Source organism: Phalacrocorax aristotelis, chromosome 21 (genome assembly GCF_949628215.1).
Source record: "Phalacrocorax aristotelis chromosome 21, bGulAri2.1, whole genome shotgun sequence".
Classification (NCBI taxonomy): Eukaryota; Metazoa; Chordata; class Aves; order Suliformes; family Phalacrocoracidae; genus Phalacrocorax; species Phalacrocorax aristotelis.
Genome location: NC_134296.1, coordinates 5,128,136 through 5,150,277, shown reverse-complemented (window position 1 = coordinate 5,150,277; position 22,142 = coordinate 5,128,136). Strand labels below are relative to the sequence as shown.

Genomic DNA, 22,142 nt, shown 5'->3' with positions numbered 1-22,142 from the left:
TTTACCTCAACAACAGCGGTTCGCATGGGTGTTAATTGCAGGAGCTGGCAAGGGACTAATTAGGGGATAATGAGACGGCTTTTGTGTGTGCCTGGCATCCTGTCGACAAACGCCCTGCGCTGTGTGGGTGATCCCCCTGTGCCGCGTCGGTGATCTCCCTGTGCCGTGTCCCGCTGCCCCATCTCCCTGGCTGCCACGGGTGCTGCCCCGCTGCCCCAGCCTGGCAGACTGCAGCAGCTCAGGGTTTTCTTCCACCACCCCGTGTCCCCACCACACTGGGTCTCAAAACAGCCGGTGATGATGCTCCTCTGATTAAACCAGAGGAGTTCCCGTCCGGGTGGCAGCTTGGCTGCTCTGAGCCCCCAGAGTCCCACTGGTAATTAAGTGGCCGCCAGAGCCTTTGCAGCGCAGCCCTTTGTTCTCGGAGCAGGGAGGCAGGATCCGGCTGACGCGGGGCTCAGGCTGCCCCCTCCACTGCCACCGTCTCCCCTCGCCAGGTACCATCCCTCCCCATCCTCGCAGTGTCCCTAGTCCCCCAGGGACTGGGTTTGGGGACTGAGGCTGGGGACTGTGGCTTGTCCGCACGCTCGCTCGGTGACCGAGCAGAGAGCATCCTGCTGCATCCTCCCACCGCTCCAGCACCCATCTTCCTCCCGCTGCCGCCGCCGGCGCGAGAGGCTGTTGTTCCTCTCCTCCTGCCTGCAGTCGCCGGGGTCTTGGAGCCAGCGCTCGCCGCCGAGGCTTCCTTACGTAACCGCCGGCAGCGGCAGCAGCGCAGCCGCTCCGGCAGCACAGGCAGCTCGGTGCTGCCGAGGCCTGGAGCCTCGCACAGGCTGCTGCCAGCCAGGTAAGGGCCACCCCAGCACCACACTGGAAATAGGCGCGCGGCTGCCGGCACCGGTGGGCTCGGCTGGGGCTGGGCTGAGCGGGAGCTGCCTCTCCGGCTGCAGCCGGGGCAGGAGTGCCACCCCTGCCCCACAGACCTGGGGGATGATGTGCCGTGGGTCGGGCTCCCGTCCGTGGCTGGCACCCGGCAGAACAGCCAAGACCAGTCTGGCAGTGCTGGCAGCACCGGCCGCCTCCCAGGCCTGCTCAGCCGGTTCTGCACCAGCCGGCGCAGCGCGCCGAGCACTCGCTGCTTCCCGGGACACCGGCCGGGCGCCCGAGCGGTGGAGCTGCTGCATGCCTGGGAGATGCAGTGGGTGCCGGGCTCAACACCCTTCCTGGGGTGCTGGGACCCCGGCAGATGGACTGTTTTTGGTGCTGGGTGAGGATGGGAGTATGTGTGCCTGCGGCAGAGACAGTGCTGAGCACAACATCCCAGGCTGGAGGGGAGAAACTCAAAAACTCCATCCCACTGGCATCGCCCCCAGCAGCCTCATGCCCCCTGCTCTGGGCCGGGCTCCCAGGGCGGTTTGGAGGGACCCAGCTGCGGCGGGAGGCCCCAGACCCTCTGTGGCGGGTGCTGAGCTGCAGCCGGCGGGTGGGTGGTGCGGTGCCTGTGATCCGGCGGGCGAGGGGTAATTACAGCCCAGAGCCGGCTGGGTTCAAAGGGCTCTGCCGTTGCAGGTGGGGCTGGCAAGTGTGAGCCCGGCTGCAGCTCGCCGTGGGCTCAGTGCGGTTATTCACTCGTGCCGGTGGCTCAGCCCAGCCTCTCCTCCTTCACTGCGATCTCTGCCCCTTGCTGTGGTTACGGGAGGTGAATCCACCCCAGCTCTGCAGGGATTTGCTCCCAGCCCTGTAAAACCCTGGGGTGATTTGGTGGTGTGGGGGTTGTGTGCTCCTCAGGGCTGGCGGACGGGTGCAGGATGAGGCCAGGTGTGTGGGGCAGTGAGACAACGCTGCCTGTTTCCAGCTGTGCTGGAGAGAGCAGCTCATGCAGCTTTAGCATCCCCGACCCACCACAAGCGTGGCTGGATGCAGCTCAGCTCCCACTCTGGGCTTCTGCTCTCCCTTTTCACCCCCATACTTGCGGTCCCTGGAGTCACCATCGCTTGTCACTTGTCCCCGTGTCCCCCTGTGCAGCTGTCCTTGGGGCCAGGCTGGCTGCAGGGGTCCCACGGCCACGACCCATACCCCAGGGCCCTGGCAGGGGGCTGAGCTCTGCCCCCCCTTGCAGGGGGATGCTCGGGGGGTGGGAGGTCCCCCAAAGCCCCGGCCCCCGGCCATCTGCTTGATGCACTGAAACTAATTTTCTAGCCTTTATTCTTCCAGAGAATTTGAAAATGCGATTGTACCCTCAGGGCCCAGAAAGCAAAAGCAAATCAGGAGATATAAATCTGCTGGTTTCGCCTGTGTCTGATTATTTTAAAGCCAATTGCACAGTGCCAGCCTGCCAAGTCCGGGGTGTTGGGGGCTGGGGGGACCCCGGGTGGGGGCAGGGTGGGCTGACGTTCGCCAGCTCCCCCGCTGTGCCGGTCTTCCCGCAGAGTGTTCGCTGGATCTGCCGTGCGAGTGCAGGAAATTTTTTTCCCTCTTTTTTTTTTTTTTTTCCATTTTTTTTTTAAATGCATGTTTTGTGAATGTGCAAATGCAGTGACCTTTCGCTGGGGCCGCCTGGAGCTTCGGCTCTGGCTGCCGGCTGCTCTCCTGCTTGTCAGGGAGATGAGGGTTTTGAGAGCTACGTGCAAACTCCAGGGCCTCTGGGCTCCAACACTCAGTTGCAATCGTGGTGATGAGTTCCCAGAGGGGAGGAAAGAGCTCGTTTCCCATCTCTCCCCGTGTGCCCGGAGATGCCAGGCCCTTCACCAGCCATCAGCGCTGCTTCTTTGCATCCCATCCCCTTCCTCCCCACGCCTCCTCCCTGCTAGCTGCAATCTGTTATTGGTGTGACCTTGTCCCCCGCTGCCATCACAGGAGGCTCCGGTGGCAAAACCTCTCCCCGAGGGTCCCTGGCCGTGGGCAGCCGGGGACTGGCCCGTGGTGCCTCAGGGGGACGGGGCAGAGCACAGGCTACCGGTGGGGATGGTCTGGCTCCTGCCTGTGACCACCAGCCCTTCATGCTCCCAGCAAGTTGTCCCCTTCCCCGGCATCCTTGGGCACGGCGATAGGGCCGGTGGCCGCTCGGGTTGCGGACAGGCCTGCGCTAGCCCCCCGCAGATAAGGGCTGTGCCGGCGGGGACCCGACAGGAATGTTATTTATGTGGTTAAAGTTCACCTGCTGTTAGGAGCCGTACTGGGCACATGCTCAGGGGGGGTTTGGGGTGGCCCCAGAACAGGGCTGCCCTGTCCCTGGGGTGGCAAGGTGGCCCCAGTCCAGGTGCCACTATAGCCCTGGCCCTGCTGGGAATGGGTGCTTGGGGCTGCTCCGGCTCCCGGGAGGATGCTCATGGTCAGTGGGGTGGCACAGACCCCAGCTCCCAGCCCGGTGAGACCAGGGCTTGGCCAGGGGAGGGCGGCGGGATGGGGCTGGTGGGATGGGGATGCTCCTCGCCAAGGCAGAGCCGGGGTCGGTGCTTTTGGGGCAGGGGAAGCAGCTGGAAGCAGGATGCCCAAGCGCAAGTGGGGAAACTGAGGCACAGAGCCAGCATCGTGGGGATTTGAGCCAGGGACCTCTCTCAGGCCAGATGCCTCCCTCTGACACATGCTGTCTCCTCCCCGGAGAGCTCCTGAGGTTTCATGGGGTGAGCGTGCGTGTGTGTGTGCTCCTTTGCACGCGTGCACTATCTGGCACCCAGCAGTCCCATTTCCTGATCGGGGTTTGGGTGTTACCATCATATAATTAGTCTGTAATTGCCCTGTAATGAAGTAGCAATCCTGTGGCGGGGCTGCACTTAAAAGGGCTTCCCCCGCCCTGGGCTGCTCCCCACATCCCCCCCCCCCCGGCATTGCACCCAGAGCCCTGTCCTCCTCCGCAGGGTGCTGGGGTGGGTGGGTGCCTGCCCATGGGTCAACACTGGCTCCACTCCTCCTGGGAGCGGGATGGAGAGATCTGGGGCAGGACGTCCTCAAAGAGGGGTCTCCCATGTGCTTGCCTCCTCCTGCCCTGCTCCTTCCAGCTGGTGGCACTGGGAGCACTGGGAGGTAGCATGTCCCCGTAGTGCCTGTGCCAGCCTTGCAGGCTGACCCGGTGCCTATCAGCACTGCCTTTCACTCCCTCCTGGCCCCGGTCCCGCTGCCTCCAGGGCTCTTTGGGGATTTCCTCTGCCTCGCCTCCACTTGTTCCCGCTGGCACGGCCGCCCCGCTAGCGGCGCCCAGCTTTGCCCGACCTGCGGCCACCGTGCCATGCTCCCGCATTGCCCTGGGGGAAGAGCCGCCCCATCCTGACCCCATGTCCCCCCCAGTGCCACCGGGTGAGATGGGGGCTCCTCTCCCTTTGTCCCAGCCTACAGGGCTGTTTCCCTCCGGTCCCATTTAAACCCCCCCACCCCGCAGCCGGAACGGAGAGTGCTGGCTATTAATAGCCTGGCACGGATGCTGGGAGGCAAACATGCGTGGAGGGGGGGTTGTTTTGGTCTTTTTTTTCCCTCAATCCTCCTATTTTAAAGGCCAGGCTGGCTCCGCTGGAGGTGGGGGTGCCCACGCGCTGGCAGATTCCCTTTGTAGATCCTGGGAATGGGACCGAGTGTGCCAATCCACCCCACCCCTTCCCCCCGCCATGCCCAGGCGCTGCGTGGCACTGAGTTCGGGTGGGAGGGGGAAGGGGCTGGGGATGGGCGGGCACCCCATCTTTTGGGGTGGCCTCAAGAGGCGCTTTCCCCCCCATCCCCCAGGGTGGATTTGCATCCTCCCGCCCTGGGACGAGGTGCTGCCCTGCGAGGGATGATCAGCCCTGGTTCTGGGAAGCGCAGGCAGGGGTGATGCGGTGAGAGGCAGCGAGGAGGAGGAGGAGTCATCCGAGGAAGGCTCAGGTGTGTGTGCCAGCCCTGGGTAAAGTCCACATGCCCCAGCATCTCTTCTTTCAGGTTGGCTGAGCTGCAATGATTAGCAATTGTAGTTTTTATTGTGAGCCTAATGCCATCGGGTTGTGTGCGCCTCTCCCCTCCCCGTCACCCCCCGCCGCTGCTGCCAGGTTTCCCCAGAAAAATTGTTTGATTTGGGGTGTGGGTTTTGTTTCTCTCCCCCTGCCCCCCGTCAAGTGGATTGTCTAATTTGGAAACAACAAGCAACCATCGTGTGTGAATGTAATGAATCTTTTAAAACTCATCAGTGTGAGAGGTTGTGTGCGTGCCACAGAGGGGGGTTGGGGGGGGTGTGTGGGTGTTTAGGTGGTGCAGCACCCCTCAGCCTTGGGGTGCAGTGCCAGACGAAGGGCTTGTGATAGCAATGAGGCTGTGTGGGGCCTTATCTTATCCCTCCTGCGCTGGGCTTATCACCAGACATGCTTGTGCTGCAGATAAGCAGGACCTTGGGTTCAGGCATGAGTTGGCAGGGGGGAGCGATGCTCCGTGTCCTGGCACGGGTGGGCAGCAGGGATGCACCGTGGGGACCAAGTCCCCCTACTCCGGCTGGGGGCACCGGCGGGGGGGTCCCTCCGTGGCTCGGCTCCCAGGCACCTCGGTGTGCAGGGGTGGGAGCACGAAACTGCCGCGCTCCCGCCAGCGGGTGGAGGATGTGCCTTTCGTTGGATGGTGCAGAAACTGGGGCTGGGAACTGCACATCAGGTTTGACCCCGTCCCTTCTTCACTTTAAGCAAATGAATGTGCACAAACCCCATTTTTAGGCCAAGATGATGACTGTGGGCTCATCTAGCTGCTTAAGTAAAAGCGGTATATTCAAAATACCTGAGAAGGAGCCCCCAGCTTCTCTCCCCAGCCCCAAAATGTGAGTCTGTGCCAGAAGGAGCCCTGGACCTTGCTGGTGGTCTCTGCTCTGTTCCCAGTGGATCTATGGTTTGCTGGAAGAAGGCCATTTTGGGTGCTTGCTGGGCCATGTCAGTGAGCACTGGAGGAGCTGGAGAGGGGAGGTGTTCATGCAGAAGTGCTGCCCGGCGCCAGGGCTGCTTGCAGGGCACGGTGGGTGCTGTCCCGGCGGGCCAGGAGGACCCGTCATGGGGCCAAAGTCCCTCAGGGTGGCCCTGGGGAGGAAATCCCTGCCCGAGGCCGTCTCATCCCCCTCACGCCCCGTCAATCCAGGCCCTCCGAAGGCAAATTTGCTCTTCCAAAGTACCTTTGCAAGATGCTGGGGGTCAGGGTGCTGCATGGGGCAGACCTGCCATGCTGGTGCCTGTGCCGGGAAGGGTCCTCGTGCTGCGGTGGAGTTTTGGTGGGTGCCCCGGTGGCAGCCCTGCGGGGAATGAACGGCAGAGGATGCCTGGGGAGCTGCGCAGCCGGGCTGGGGATCGGCATGTCTCCAGCTCTTCCTCCCTACCGTCAGGCGGGGCGTAAGAGCTCCGGAGGCAGGTGGCTGGGGCGATGCCCTGCCTGCAGCCCGGGCCTCGTGCTGCCTGCTCGTAAACAGGCTGTTATTGTTTGTGCGCTTCACGGCAGAGCCCCCAGGCTGCTTGTGCAACCGGGGCGGGGAGCTGGCTCAGAGCACTGTGGGGCTCATTGCACCCCAGATGGAGACTCCTTGGCTGGATCCAGCTCCAGGAGCACAGGGAAACTCCCAGACATGAGCTGCCCCTTCTCAGCACCGAGCTCCCCAGCACAGGGATGCCACGTGCAGTTGTGCAATGGAGAGGTCCTCATGGACGTGCACGCCAATACCCTCTCCATGCCACAAAGCGGCTTCACCCCCAGCAGGCAAAGCAGTTTTGGGACTCCCCCTTGCTGTGGGCAATGCCCGGGACCAGCCCCATGCCCCTGAGGTGCACTGCATGGCCCTGCTCACCCCATGGGCTGGAGCTGGGGTGAAGCAAGCAGCCGTGCATGCAGCCCAGCCTCGCCGATGGTATGTGGCTGCCCCGGTTCTGGGCTGTAGGTGAGCCTGGAGAACTGGGAAAAACAGGGCAGGGTTTTGTCTTCTTGAGTGTTTCCTCCCGCTGGAGCAAGTGCAGCCATGGCAGTGCTGGTACGAGGGAGTCCCATGGTGGCACGGTGCGGCCGTGCTCTGGGTGTCAGCCACCGTGGCCCTGGTGAGCAGAGGGGTTCAGCTGCGTGCACTGCTCCGCAGAGATGGTGACTGGCACCCACCACCCTGGGTCATGCACATGGCATCACTGCCCATCGCTGCTGGGTGAGAGGCATGGAAATTGTCTGTGACTGCAGGCACCCCGTCAGATGATCCAGCGTGGTGCCGAGTCCCTCTGACCCATTTTATGAAGTTAAAAATGCACTATTTGCTTTTCCCATGTTGCTGTTTTTAGCACCCAGACAGGTGGTGCCCGGCCGGTGCCCACCGCTGGGTCCCCGCTCCTTTCCCAAAGCACAGAGCCCGCTCCCGCTGCCCGGAGGCAGAGCTGTCCAGGGAATGAAAATACATCTGAAGCACAACATAAACCAGTGTCAGGCGTCTCTCTGAGCCGGTGCCAGTGTGGTTGGGGCCAGGACTGGCAGCAAGGGGCTCTCGGGCAGCGGTGGCCGCCGGCTGGGCGGCGTGGCCGTCCCCGGTGCCTGGCGTGGCCGGGAACAGCGGGAGTGGCGTGAGAGCCGGCGTGCACTGGGGGTGTGTGTCTGTGTGTGTGTGTGTGTGTGTGCGAATGCCTGTTTATATAGGAAGGAGCCAACCTGCAGTTTCAGATTTCAGACCTCCCTTATCAGCCAGGCCTTCCCTGCTGCACTCAGACGTGGCGGCTCTCGGAGGCAGCTGACGCTTCTCCCCCTTCCCCGCCAGCCCGGGGCTCCCCACCTTGGCACCGAGCTCACTGCCCTCTCCACAGCCGGCGTTGTGGCCCCGGCAGCGCCCGGCGAGCAGGTAGGCTGTGCTGGCTGTGGGGTGCTCTGCCCTTGCAGCCTGGCCCATGGAGGGGGTAAGAGGGGGACCACGGGGATAGAGGAAGAGGTCCCAGGGCTGGAGCGAAAGCGATGGAGATGCTGGAGGGGTTTGCGCTGTGCTGGGGCAGCCAGTGAGTTGGGGCTTTGCTGGAGGACAGCCACAGAGCTGCTCAAGGGCTCACGAGGAGAGGGGCTTGTGGATGCAGCCCTGGACATGAGCATGGTGGAGGCATTTGCACCGTGCCCACAGGCGAGCAGCACATCCCACCAGGCACGGGCATGGGCATGGCACGCGGGAAAACCCGGCTGTGATCTCCCAGGGGTTAAACTCTTTGCAGGGAGCTAAATTGAAGGTGTGGCAGCACAATAAGGCTGGCACGGCTGGGAGCGGGGCAGAGGCACCCAAGCGCATACACACAGCTCTGCTTCCAGTCGGGATGTTGGGTGAGATCCTGCCCACCCGGCGGTTCATGGCTCGGAGGGGTCGTACCTGCACCCTGTGCCATGGGCTGGCTCTGAAGCCTGGGGCAGCCGCTGTCCCTGCCTTTAGCTGAGCTGGCTGGGAAATCATGCTGCGATCTGGAAGCACTGCTTAAAATCGCCTCTTCTCCTGGGGGAGAGACCCAGCTGCATCGCCTGCTTTGTTCTGTTTAAAGAGGTTTTTCAAGAATGGCTTTTTTAAAGCAACCCTCTGCTGTACCCTGCTATACCCTCTGCTGTACTCTGCCATGCCTCACTCGGCTTTCCCAGAGCCTGGAAAAGCCCCTTCCTCCCCAGAACCTCCAGCTTAGCTGCTGCTGTCTTGCAGAGCAGCGAGAGGCAAAGCGACACCAGCACCCCACAAGCACTGGAGGATGCTCCAGCACCGGGCAGCGGCGGGTGCTGCGGCCCCTGTTCAGCAGCTGGCAGCAGTACGTGGCCGTTGCAGGTCTCCTCTGGGCTTTAGCATGGGATGGCTGTGGTTTCCATCCTGTTGGCGCCCAGCCGTCTGTGGGGATGCTGGGGAGATGGGGGTGATCTCCTCGCTGCTCTCCAGCGCTGACAGGGTGGTGGGTTCATAGCTGAGCGTGAGCCTGGCACCAACCTGCTCCTTCCTCCCTATTGCTCCAGCGACGGTGGGCGAAGCACCGGCCTCCAGCCCGGAGCAAAGCGCTCCCTCCTCCCAGCAGCATGTCCTTCATTCCATCCCAGTGCCGCAGGGCCACTAATTAATTTTGTGACAAGGAGGGATATTTAGCACCTTCTGGCGATGCCCAGCGTAGCACAGAGCTGGGATGTCACCCCTGTGGTCCCTGCGTGGTGCCTGCTCTGTCCTGCTGGGGCAGGGAGACAGAACACATCGGGGCAAGTCGAGTGCATGGCTGGCTTTTTTCCACTTACTGGTTTCCTAAGGAGTTGAGGTTTGTGACCATGCACCCTTGTCCGTTCCCTTGATTCCCAGTGACTGCTGGGCCAGGTTGGGCTGGGGACACTGGCCTCCACATACGTGGAGAATTCTCCCCTGACCCAAACCCAGAGGAAAGCAGGAGCCACCGTGCTGCAGGCGCCCAGTGAAGGGATCTCCCACCTCTCCGGCACCCGACTGCTCTTTTCATGGGTATCCAGCCCTCTGGAAACTCAGCACAAGCCTCCAGCTCTTCCCAGTGCTGAGCAAACCAGTTCCTTTTAAAGGGCAGCCACCGTGCTTGCTCCTCTCCACTAACCCTGATGCAGCTCGCCGGCCCCAGCTGCCTGCGAGCATCCTCGGGGGGACGTCGTGGGCAGGTGCGTCGGCAAAGGGCTCATCTGGGCTGCGCCGGCAGTGGCAAAGGCATCGCCAAGGGCCCTCGCTGGGCCGGGACTCAGCTCCAGCACCAGCCCAGCTCAGCGACTCCCATCCCACCGGCTTCCCTCCCCGGGCATGGCAGCGGACACGGGGCTGGGGCCGGAGGCTGCGTGGCCGGGCTGGGCTGCGCTGCTGCCGCAACCCGAAGGCAGCATCTCCCCGCCGGGGCGGAGGGAGGGCTGGGGCGGTGTTTATTTACGTGATACTGGGGAAGAAGGGGGAACAGGCAACAGGCTCGCTTGCAAATGGGATTTCTGGGAAGTGGAAAGCTGGCATGCGTTCAGCCTGGAACTGTCCTGATTTCCAATTGGAAACATCCCACGGTGACTAAACTTCATTCAGGGGAAGATCTCGTTCTGCAGAGCTGACGCCGCACTACTAAACTCGCCCGCGGCGTTTGCACTGTTGCGGAGGTGGCTGCGGGGAGGGGGACGAGGAACAAGACAAGGGCTGTTGGTGGCACAGAGGCATGCCCTGTCCCTGCACTGGCTTTGCACCACCCTGTGAGACTCTGAGGGTCCAGTCTGGAGGGGTGTGGAAGGTTTGCAACTCCCTTTGCTTTTCCCCCAGCAAATTCCTTGCTTTTCCCCTGCAGCTGCCCCCTGGGGCTGCTGTCGGCTTCATGCACTAATTAGGACGTGGTTGGGAAGCTGGGAATGACCAGTGATTCACCAGGATGCTGGTGAATCTGCCCCCGCCATGGCCCTGCCACACCAGGGTGTGGTGGGCTGGAGATAGCAATAAAACCGGGGCCATCCCATCTGAGGGCGGCAAGGGAATTGCTGCACCCATCCTGGCACTGCTGCTAATGGCCGGGCTGAGTGTTTGATGGCAGGTGGAGAAGGCTAACGGCTCAATATGGCGAGCACCTGCAGGTAGCTCTTGGTGGGTATTGATAGGAACCGGACGGCATCCAGCCTGACCTGCCCGCTGGAGGCTGTGCCCCAGGATGGCTGTGCTGGAGATGGGAGCTGGCAGACCCCCCGGGGCCTTGGTCAGCTGTAGTTTACAGGACCACTGGGATTTGGTGCAGAGAGCCCTGACATGCTGATTTATCTCTGCCTCCAGAGACGCATTCTGGCTGTGTCAGTTCGGCACAGGGCTTGGGGTGTTGGCTGTGGTTGCCCCCCAGGGATGCCCTGTGCCAGAATGGTACCACTGCCAGAGGTGGAGGCAAGCTTGACAAAGGCAGCAGATGCCAAGCCTGTGCCTGGGTCTAGGGGTGGGCCTGTGCATGCTTGGTTTGGTCTGTTTGCTTAAGAACAAACCTCCTGGTTTGGGGGACCTTTGGTTCCCGCTCTGTTTGTACACAGAGGCCGGCAGTATGGGCGGCTCTGGGCCTGGGGGCTGTCGGTGCTGGGGCCAGGAGGAATTGGGGGCAGCCGTGGGTACCAGGCTCGGCTCCTGCCCATGGTGGATCCCTGCCGTGGTGGCTCTTTCTGGGCACTTGGGAGTGTTTTTGGCCGCTCCGCATGTTGCGCCCGCTGGCACGCACACAGTGGGTGCTCTCTGGGGCTGTGGACCAAGCTGCAGATGGGTGCAGGGTCAGAGAGCCTCGGCCAGCCCCGAGCTGTCCAGAGCCTGTGCTCGCCCTGTCCTTGGGAGCTATTTGGTGCAATGCACTTGCACAACTGAGACATGTATGCTGTTGCATCACAGCTCGGTTACAAGCTGTTCCAAGGCCTGCAAAGGTACAGGATCAGATCTAAAAATGGAGAGTTTCCCCATATACCGCCGTCACACCCATGCCGACGTAAGGGAGGCGTGGCATTGCGCGAGGAAGGCAACGGGGACAGCAGTTGTGCTGCTGGGGAGGATGACGGGCTGCCCCTGATGACAGCCCTGGCCGGGCGAGCTTCACTGCGGCGCAGAGGGCAGAGCTGAGCTGTTCCTGCCCAGGGGTAAATCCCCACGGGCACACGTGGCCACGCTGGGCCATCTTGCCCAGCAGAGCATGGTGAAGCCTGGGGATGCATGAAACTCTTTGCAGAGCTGTGAGCGGCCGCTGGCCTCCACCCAGCCTCGCCGCTCCGGCAGGTGTGGGGCTCCGCACCGGCACTGCACTGCCAGCTATGCCAGGAATGTGCCGAATTCGTCGGGACTTGACTGTGGGAGGTCGGGGTGCAGAGCAGCTGATGAGTCACTTGGAGGGCTGGCAGCGGTGCAGCGAAGCTCGTGAGCTGGGGCGATGCCAGAGCTGCCACAACCCCCTAAGCCAGAGCCTCCCCAAACCCAAATGCCCATGGGAAGCGTGCTGGCAGCGCTCTGCCGGGGTCTCGTGGTGGCAGCGGTGCCATGCAGGCTGGTAACGGTGGCGTTAGCAGAGCAACGCACTGTGGTGTGCCCCCTGCACCCTAGGGTGCTGCATTTATGACTTTATTTTTCATCTGTATGAGTGCAGCCGTTTGCTAAAGCACTGGAGTGAGCAGCCTGTGGGAGATGTGACAGCGGAAAATTGGTAATTTAGACAAAAACAATCAAGAGCCTCTGCAGGGAGTGGTACAACCTGCCGTGGTGATCGAGCCCAGGCTGGGGCTCGCCCCAATGGGCTCGGAGGCAAGTGGGAATAGCAGCGCCTGGCTCTTCAGAGCCCCAGGACCCACTGCCAGGAGCAGAGGCACCCTGCCCCAGAGCATCGCTGCACCCTGCTCCGGGCCCTGCGCCCTCCAAGTGCTCCCAACTCGGGGTGTTTGCAGGGAGCTTGTGGCTTTGTGTCCCGTGTGGGTGTGAGGAATGGGAAATTAAAAAGCTGTGCGGGTGTGGGGAGCCGAGCCCCGCTGCCAGTGGGTATTATCAGCCACTGTGTCTGTGCACAGTTACAGCTCACTCCCATCTGTGGGGTTTTTAGCCATTTGATGGTCTTATATCATGATTAAAACCATCCCCGCCGCAGCCCTCCGCTTTCCAGCCTGCGCGGGGTGGTGCCGTGCAGATGTTTGTCCAAGGCTATTTATGAGCGCTTGCAGCCTGGACGCCCCCGGGGCCGCAGCCGGGGCTGGAGAAGGCGAAATTCACTGCGTGTCGGTGTCCGAAAGCCAGAGCTGGGCTGCGGTGCCAGCGGGGCATTACGAGCTGTGAGTACCTCCAGACCCGTGGGAGCCCGTGGGAGCTGGAACGGGGATGAGGATGGGGACTGAGCCCCTTCTGTGCCCCTCTGCATTTGGAGGGAGACACGGCGGCTGCCGCGGGCTGGCCAAGCCGGGAGGGCCTGGCACAGGATGCTCCTGGGACAGCGGGGCCGGTGACACTGGCTGGGCTTGGGGCCAGGGGGGATAGGGGTTTGCTCCCCAGGTGCCCTCTCCCCCCGGGGCTGTGCATGGGCAGAGCAGAGCTCTACCAGCTCCTGGCAATCGTGTGGCTGGGGGTTAATCATTGAACCCCTTCGCAGGCTGGATAACGCAGCCAGTGGCAGAGGGGTGACGGGGACATCTGTCCGTCCACTTCCCAGACCTCAGACATAGCCCCTGTGCTCCTTCTCCAGCGCCGGGTGCCTGTGCCCCCTCTCCGTGGGGATGCACTTGGCAGTGATCTGGACAGCCCCGTGGGTACTGCAGCGTGCAGGAGACCCTGGTGTCAGGGTGCTGGCAGCACTGTGTGCCAGCTGAGCGGCAGCCTCGGGAGCCGAGCCGGCCCCCGGCACAGCCGAGAGAGCCAAGAGCCGCGGCTGGGTTGTAAACACGCTCAGATAAAGTTACAGCCATTGATGTTCCTTGAAAAGCCGCATGGAGGGAGAGCTCCAGGGACCCCTGAGCTGAGAGAGCCAGTCCTGCCCCAGCTCCTGCAATGAGGAGGGGGTGGATGTGCCTCCTGTCTCTGTGGGCAGCGGTGGGGGAGCAGCCCCCTGCCCCGCTCCTCTGGGGGCAGAGGGCTGTGGGGCTCAGCCCCCCGAGATGGCTGCTGCTGGCTGCGCCCAAGGATGGGGGACATTGGGGCTTGCCCGTGGCTGAGCTGCTTATGGCCCAGATGGATGCAGAGGCAGGATACGGCCCTCGGGGCTGCACAAGGACACGCAGGGCTGCTTCTGGGGCCCATGCTGCCGAGGGAGCGGTTTGGGGTGCATAGATACATGGTGCTGTGGGGACAGCTATGGGTCCATGGGGTGTGCAGAGCCCCTCGGAAACCTCTTTGCATCCCCGGCGGGTTGGGCTGCAGTGGCCTGCCGCACCGCCGTGCTGTTAAAGGGGCTTTCAGTGCGAGCAAAGGATGCCTTCCCATGCTCGTCCCGCAGCGGCACAGTGCCGAGGGGGTTAAGGCTGCCGGCAGCTGCGGTGGCTGTTAATGATTGATACCAATGACGGTCTCCGTGGGCTTGGAAGGAAATCATCCACCCTGGCCACACGAGAGGAAGCGGCGTGGACGGAGGGGACGCGCGGTGGCACCGGTGAGTGCGTGTGTGTGTGTGTGTGCATGCAGCGTCGGCGTGGAGCCTGGCCATGGCACACGTGGGCCATTGTCTGCGGCTGGTGCCCGGAGGTGGCCGAGAGCAGCCGGGGACCGGCTGGCACGGTGATGGGTGCAGCTGGAAACGTGGCTGGCGCAGAGCGCAGCAGTGAAGGCACCGCGGCGCCCGGCGCCGTTGGGATGCTGGGGTGATTCCCGTGCGCTTAAGCAGGTGCTGAGGATTTGTCGCAGCAGTGTTTCTCCAGCGCTGCTGCCATAATCCCAGCTCCTGACCTGACCTGGCTGGAGAGGGGCTGTGGCTGGGTTTGTTTTGATGCCTTGTACGGTGATTGCTTACGACAGGTAATTCTGCCCGCTGGAAGTGGTTTCTTAAAGAGCTTAGCAAGAGGTTTAAACCCTCCAGGTCTGGGTCCGGTTTGCAGCTCGGAGGCGGCGTTAGTGGATTACCTTTGGCAGAGGTGTCGCGGCGGCCCAGGCACCTCCGTACCCCCCGGCCAGGTTTTGGTGGCAGCGCCAAGCCCAGCCACGAGCCGTGGCCTGGCCACCCCGGCCCCCTGCGGCCCCAGCGCTGGGCCGAGGGAGGGGGAAGCTCTGCAGCCCCACAGCGGTTCCAGGTTTGTGGGAGGTCTGCAGAGTGTGGGGGGAGAGGCTGAAGGATTGCATCCTGATCCGATAAATGCTCTTGATGTCTCATACTCACTCACCCATGCTGGTGCCCCATGCCTCTCGGTGTCTGCCGTGGTCCGGCTTGGTGTGCTGGCATCCTCCTGCTCTGGACCCTCGCCTCCGAGCCCCACAGTGTGCATTTGCATCTGTCCACGACTGATTTCATCCCCACTGGTCCCCTGGGGGTCTGCTCCTGGGCCACCCTGCAGCTAGGGAAGGATGCTTGGCCGGTGATGCCAGAGGAGAGCTGCCAGCTGCTGTTGGGCTGCCCTGTCCCACGAGGACATGGTGGCTTGGGGAGCCTGGTGATCCCGTGCACATGGGGTTTGGCTATGCCCCCAAGAAGGGACGATGGAGCAACATGGTTAAAGCAGGGACATACGCTCAGCACTGCCAGGGCATGGACCATGTCCTACTCTGCCCTGGGTCCGGGCCCACCCTGTCACACCACAATGACACTCCCCAGATATTACCCCATGTATATGGGATGCTGCTGCGCCTGCCCCAAACCCTCCATCTCCCCCAGCAGCATGTTTTGGCCGGGCCACCCCTGCGGGCCATGCCTGTGATGGAGCCAGGGTTGCCAGGGAGATAAAACACAAACTCCCTGTGCTTTTTGTGCTTTTCCCTGACCCCAGCTGGAGTGGGAGCAGGAGACTCGCCCTCCCCGAGACCGGTGACGCTGGCTGCCAGCAGCTGCTTTGTTCTCTGGAAATCCCCTGTCTTCCCCCTGCTCCCTGCCATCCCGCTCTGCAGTGCCGAGGACAGCGGGGGCTTCTCTTGCTCTTCATCCCTGTGGACTCTGGCCAGCCGGGATGTCCCTGCTTGGGGCCGCTGCCGCTCCTGCGCCAGCCCAGCTGCGTGGCGGCGGTGACGTTGCATGCGTGCTGTGGGTGCGCGGCAGCTGCCATCTGCCCTTGTCCAGGACTTTGCCCCGGCTCAGCAAAGCCGGCACAGCAGCTCTGCTGCTTCCCAGCTGGATCCAGCTCAGGCTTTTCTGCCTTCCCTCCCAGCAAGGCTCCCATGGGGATTCGCAGGGTTGATGGCGAGCATGTGCTTACAGAAGCAGGTGGTAAAGCCTGGCCTGGCTGCAGCGCTCACTGGCTGCAGCCTCTCACACCGAAACCCTTCTGAGGTGCACTGAGCAAAGCTCTCTGGGAGGAGGCTGCTTGATCCAGGGAGGCTTTCGCCAGCATCGGTGGTGGGCAGTGAGCTGGGATGCTCTGGCACCGCAGTGGCGGCCGACATGTGCACTTTGTCACAGGGATGAGGTGGCAGAGGGGATGGCACGCTCCCTCCTGGGGCTGCATTGTAGCAGCACCCAGCACAGGCAAGGGCAAGAGACAAAATTAACCCCAGAAGGAGCTGTGCTGGAGGGGGAGCACATCAGGACCGTGCCTGCGGGCACCATGGTTCAGGGCGTGGGTCCTGCTCGGCTCTGCCCCCGTGCCGGCACCGAGCCGGGCGCAGGAGGAGGCCGTGCGTGTGCAGGAGCCTGGTTTGGTTAGCACGGAGGGCTGTGCTGCCTCCTGGCCCCCGGCCCTGATGGACGCAGTGCCGGAAACGCTTGCTCAGCTGGATGGCGGGGCCGGGATTAGGACAGGGATGAGGTTATGGAAGAGGAGCGGCTGCCGGTCCCTGCCGTGCCGGGAGCTGCGGGAGCCAGCCAGCCGGCAGCACCGTGGGGACGGGACGGAGGGAAACCTCAGTTCTCAGCATGCGGCTCTGCACTGAGGTCTGGTTTTCGAGTGCCCACAAGCAGCTTTCTTCCCAAAGGCTGATCTTGCTGTGAATCCAGCAGGCACTGGGATTTCCAGGGCTGCCAGCCGGCTCTGATGAGCCTGTGGCAGTGCCCAGCCAGGCACAGGGGCATTTCTTGCAGCTCTCCATCCCACCTTTGCCTCCATCTCTTCTTCCCCTGCAAACTTTTCTCCCTTTGCTGCCCTCTCTCAGGGCTGGCATGTAAGTCTTATAAGTCCAGGGCAATTCGACAACGCCAAGCAGCATTTCCCACCCGGTTGTGGCTCAGGCTTTTGGCCAGGGCTGGGACTGGCACAGGATGCCCCGTGGCTGGCTCAGCCCTGCCGAGGGTGTGGGGAATGCACAGGGCTAGCTTTTATTTTCTCCTGCTTGAGCCATCCAACGAGGGTTGAAGTAGCTGCAGCGATGGAGCAGCCCGGGGCCTCGCTCGGCAGAGAGCTGGAGCTGGGAATGGCCCCGCACAGAGACGCTGGAGCAGCCAAGTTGCTGGCACTCGTCCCCTGGCTGCAGCGACCCTGCCAGACCCACTCGCACTGCGCCTGTGGAATTGAATTTAAATATTTTTATTTTTTTGTTCCTGTTGCAGCTCGAGCACGCGCTGTGCTGGCCCGGCGGGGCAGAGCCAAGCCCCCTGCACCCCCTGCACCGAGCGGGGCGGCCCTAGGGGCATGGAGAGTCCATTTTATTAGTGCATTATAATGCATTTGTTCCTGCCCTGCGCTCTACTTGCAAGATGGGACTCGGCAGTTTGCACTTGCTTATCTGACAGCGGATTTTCCTCTGCCAGGCCCCTCACAGGGGCCATGGGTGATGGGGTAACCCCATGTCCCTTCCCATGGGTGCTGAGCGCTGCAGTTAACTGGAAGAAAAGTGTTTTCAAGGGCTCCGGTCAGAGGAGAGGCATGTGGCTCGGGAGGAGGGAGAGAGGTGAAGAAAGGGCTAGAAAAACAGAGGAAGGAGGCCAACACGCAGGGCGTGTTTGGCCGGTGGCCACGCAAGCCCCTTGCTTGGGAGCTGCCTGGATGCTCGCCCCGAGAACATGGGTAAAACTTCCAGATGAAGGGTTTTCACTATCGCTTCGGAGAGGGGTTGCAGGCAGCCTTGGCCGCCTGCCTCCTCCTCCTGCCCACCACGGTCCCAGGGTGGCAGAGCCCAGCAGCCGCGATGGTAACCCCTGCATCCCAGCAGACCCCCGCCGAGGGGCTGGGGCGATGGGGGCGGCAAGGCGCCTGTTGGAGCTGAAATTCGGGTTGGAGCGTGGGAGGACAAGGCGGTTGGATCCCCGTGGCATGCAGCCAGCCTGGGAGCTGGAGGGACGCTGTTAGCTGCGGCGAGCGCTCAGAGGGGAGCCCGGCAGCTCCGGCATCGTGCCCCAGCTGGTGCAGCCTGGGCTGGGCTGGTGGGCAGGGGGTGGTCGCGCACCAGTAGCCCCCCTGCCCAGCTGCTCTGCTCTGGATTTAGGGCTTGGCAGGCTCTGGTGCCTGAGCAGTGAGCCTGCGCCTCCCCTCCTCCCGCCTGCTCGCCGCCCTCACAGCCGCCAGATAACAGCCAGGAGCCCTGACGCCCCAGGGAGGGCCGCGGCGTGGGAATGGTTCCCATTGGCTGATGTCTGCTGCATGCTGTGGGGTTTTGGGGGCTGCTTGGGTGCATCCAGCCAACCAAGCTGGGCTTGATGTCTGCTTTTGCAGAAGACTCTCCCTGTGCCCCACACCAGCCCTCAACAGGCTTTTTCCAGCCCCTCCTAGTGCATCTCCCCATGAGGAGGGGTCCCAACGCAGCCAGACAGGATTCCTGCCCAACAGGAGCACAGCTGGCATCACCCACCAAAGCACTTTTGGCCCATGGCAAGCCACACTGGGGGCTCACTGCTCCCTGCACCCACTCCCCCAGAGCTGACTGCCAGCACCCTGGTTGCACCGAGCCCTGGCGTGGGCTGGAGCTGGGAAATCACTCCCTCCTGTCACCATTTCACCTGCTCCTTCCCAGCTGGGGCGGCGTTAACTCTCTCGCACCCTCAGCTGCAGCCGAGAGCAGCTATAAAGCAGCCCACCCTCCTGCCTGTTGCTCTTCTGGCATGGCTGGGTTGCCCTCGGTGCTGCTCCTGTGCTTGCCACAGGGCGATGTGGATAGGGAGTGGCACCTACACACCGTGCTGGTGAGCATGGGGGTCCTCAGGCTCTGCTTGGGGATGTGCCCCAGCTGTGGTTTGTGGCTTGCTGGAAAGCCATGACCTTTATGGGCTGTGGAAGGGCAGTTATTCCATTTATTTCCTTCTTTTACTCCTTACCTTTATGAAAATGCAAGAGGAGGTTTAGGAGGTTTTTATTTTATGTTTACCCTGAGGAAAAGCACCAGCTTTTCTGCCCCATGGCTCTCCTGGGAGGTCTAGGGGAGCCCCCCCCACCCCTGAGCTGCTGTTTGGAGCCCTGAAGCGTGTCCACTTGATCGGCTGTGGAGGATGCCGTGTCCCTCCCCACTCCCGGATACTAATGACTGTGAAATAGCCCAGCTGGCGCAGGGAGAACAGCGCCTGCTCCGGGCTGGTGAAGCCGAGGTTGGACCCAGGTTAAAGGCTCCCAGAGCAGCCCCTGAGCCTGGCGCAGTCCCCTGTGCCACTGAACTCTGGAGACAGGGGTGGTGAAACCCCCATATTCAGGGGCATGGTGCCTCTGGCAAGACTGTAGATGGACTCTGTGGCGCCTACCTGCAGCATCCAGCACACCTAGCAGCCACCTTTCCTGCTCCAGCCACCCTGTCCCCTGGGGCTGCTGTCCCTAAAAGGAGCCACAGCTTCGACTGGCGGCTCCCTTTCCTCCGCGGTAGCCCCGCCACCAGGTGAGCATCGGCTTTGTCACAGGGCAGAAGGCTGGCATGTACCCAGGGGATGTTGGGGGACCTTGACCCCGGCTGCTTTGCTGCAGAGGGCGGCAGTGATTGAGGAGCGGGTGAATTGCTGCTGGGGAGCACCGGGAGAGCCAGCGCCGGTGGGTCTGCCAGCAGTGCGGACGCAGGCGTGCGGCTGGTGCTGCCCGTGGGTGTTGTGGTGGGCAGGTTTCTCCGTGCACGCGTGTCTCACCCTGTGGCTAGTGGCCGGCAGCGTGCCGGCAAGGAGAGCAGCAGCCACACCGCTTGGCTCCTCCATTCCCAGAGAGCAGCTCCAGCCCGGGGTGCCCTAAAGGGGTGGATTTAGTAGGTTTGGGAGTGGTAATGCCGCTGCGTTGGCACATCCTCTGCCTGCACTGAGGATGTGGTTCCCGTCCCTGGTTGTTCCCCACTACCCTCCCGGCGGGGACTGCTTGTGCCAGCCGAGGAGCGGCGGGAGCATCCCTGAGCCAGGCACTGGTGCTGTCCCAGCTTGCCCCAGGCTGGCCGACTGGCATAGCTCTAACTTCAGGGCACCGGTTTTTGGGAGGAGCAGGTGATTGATGCAATGGCCAGGAGAGGCCGGGCTGGATGGGAGGGTGGTGTCCCGAGGTGGTCCCGGGGTGCTGGCGGAGCGGGGACGTGGCGTGATGGAGGCCAGCTGGCTTTCTGTGCTCTGCTTCCTTCTTTGGAGGTTTCTTTGAAATGTCAGCGCTGCCTTCCCTCCCTCCCATTATCGTAACAGTCCCCATGTATTTGCATTCGCTTTCCAAAGTGCCGTGCCCAGGCGGAGGGTGGGTCACCCCGAATCCTGCTCCCAGGGCTCCCCCCTCTTACCCTGCTGGGGTGCAAAGGGCTCCCTGGTGTTTCAAGGGTGCTGAAGCCCCGTTGCTAGATGCCTAGCAGGGTCCGGTCCCCTGCCCCTGCAGCTGCTGGGTTGTTTGGTGTCTGTGCTCCTGCCCGTCCTGCTCCCCCGGGATTTTCTCCTGGTGTGACCTGGGGAAGGGATGGCAGTGCCGGGGGCGGGGAGCGGGGACGGTTTGGGGACAGAAGCAGGGGGAAGGGATGCAGCCGGTGAATCCAGGGCAGCGGCAGAGCTCATCTCAGTGCAGCTGCCTCCCTTGCCACGACATCCCCCCCTTCCTGGGCAGCAGCCCCCTGCACACCACTGCCCTGCCGGGGTGGGGGGGGCCCGGCAGCCCCCCGTCTTGCCCCTCTCGCCCTTCGCTTGCCGCCAGCTACTCCCCGACACTGCACCTGGGCTGGGGGAGGCGGCGTGTGCAGCGCTGCCCTTCGCCTCTCCTCTGCGCGGGGACGCGAGCGGGAGCTGTTTGTCCCTGTCGCCTGCCGGCTGGCTGCCGCACACCGGGGCTCGCCAGCTCCGGCTGCACCGGAGCCGCCAGCACCCGCAAGAGCTCCGCCACCGCTGCCACCGGGAACGCCAATGCCACCGGCGCAAGGCTTGGGGGACTGGGACACCTGGGAGAGGACAGTGAGACCCTTCGCCTGCCGCCGGCTTCCCCCTGCCCGTGTGGGGCTGCTGCCCCCATGGCATGTGCCGTCGCCTCGTAGCGTGGCGGCAGGCGGCGCGGGGCTGGCTGTGCCCATCGCGGCCATGCTGGGAGCCGAGAGCTGGCACTGAGCTGGGAGGGCCCCCGGCATCATGCTGAAGTTTCGGGCGGACCGGCGGGTGAGGTAGGACCCCGGGGTGGGCTGGCGGGGGCCGAGGGGGGCCACGGGCAGGCGGTGGTGGGGGACCCTCAGCCTGGGCAGCGGCTGCTGCATTGCAGTGCTTGGGAGGCGATGTGAACTCGGGAGTTTCTGGAGCGGGGTCAGCCGGGGGAGCCGCTGCTGGGAGGGTGGTTTAAGGAGGTTCCCTGGCGGTTCCCGGGGTCTTGCCTCATCTGGGGGTGGGGGCAGACTTTGGGGGAGGGAGAGAGGCACCAGGGTGGGTGCCAGGAGGAGCCGTGGGGGCTACAAAGCAGGGTGGGTGTCCTGGGCTTGGTGGTGGGGCGGGGGGAGAATCCAGCCTGCGGGAACATAAACCTGCTGCGGTGCGGAGTTGCGAGCAGGGTTGGGGGGATGTTCCCGGCTGGGGTCCGGGCATGCTGGCAGGTCCTGGCACTTCCAGGGCTGGGGTGGTCAGGGTGCTGCTCGCTTGGCATTTGCACCCCCACCCTGTGTCAGCGTCACGGGGGGCCTGGGTCGTGCCCTGGTACCACCACGTTCTGCCCCTCCAAAGTCACCTGCTGGGGGCAAACAGTCCGGGAGTGGCTCCAGCCTGCATGACAGAGTTCCCCATTGCTGGTGTTGGAGCATGGGCTGGGCAGGCTGTCTCGGCGGATAACTCGTGCTGGTCATGGCACAGAAAAGCCCGGTGCTGGGGGGGTTTGGGGAGCAAGTGCTGCCCCTCATTGTGGGGTGCATACACATTGCTCAGGTTTTTAAGGTGACCCAAGCGAGGGGGAGGGCTGGTGGAGCAGAGCAGATCCGTGGCAGCGTGCAGGATGGGACCTGCAAGGGGGAGCAGCTCTCAGCAAGGCTTTTTTGGGCAGAAAGCAGTTAATATCTTCAGAGCCTGGCTGGAGCCCAGGTTCGGGGTGAAGTGTGTGTGGATGGGATGGTCTTGGCAGCTGCATTTTCTTGCTCAAACTTCCCTTGTTTTGCTGACACGCAGAAGTTCGGCAGCGTTCCGGGCTGTTGGTGGGTTGGTTTCACGAGTGGCTGGGGGCACCCATGTCCTGGTGCCCAGAAGCTTTGGGAAGGAGGGGTGTCCCAGGGACGGGATCCAATGCAAACTTCCCGGGATGGA

General features: G+C 63.0%; 1 protein-coding gene across 5 annotated transcripts in view; it reads left to right on the top strand.

The window, feature by feature from the left end:
• PLEKHA6 (pleckstrin homology domain containing A6) overlaps positions 1-22,142 on the top strand; it is a 52,539-nt gene that overhangs the window by 8,327 nt on the left and 22,070 nt on the right. Inside the window, exon 1 of one of the 5 annotated variants that reach the window (XM_075115978.1) lies at positions 7,628-7,795. The exons of the other annotated variants lie outside the window; for them this stretch is intronic. The gene's annotated coding sequence lies outside the window, so the exon portion shown is untranslated. Of the gene's footprint in view, positions 1-7,627; positions 7,796-22,142 lie in introns of those variants that run through there. 5 annotated transcript variants of the gene reach the window in all.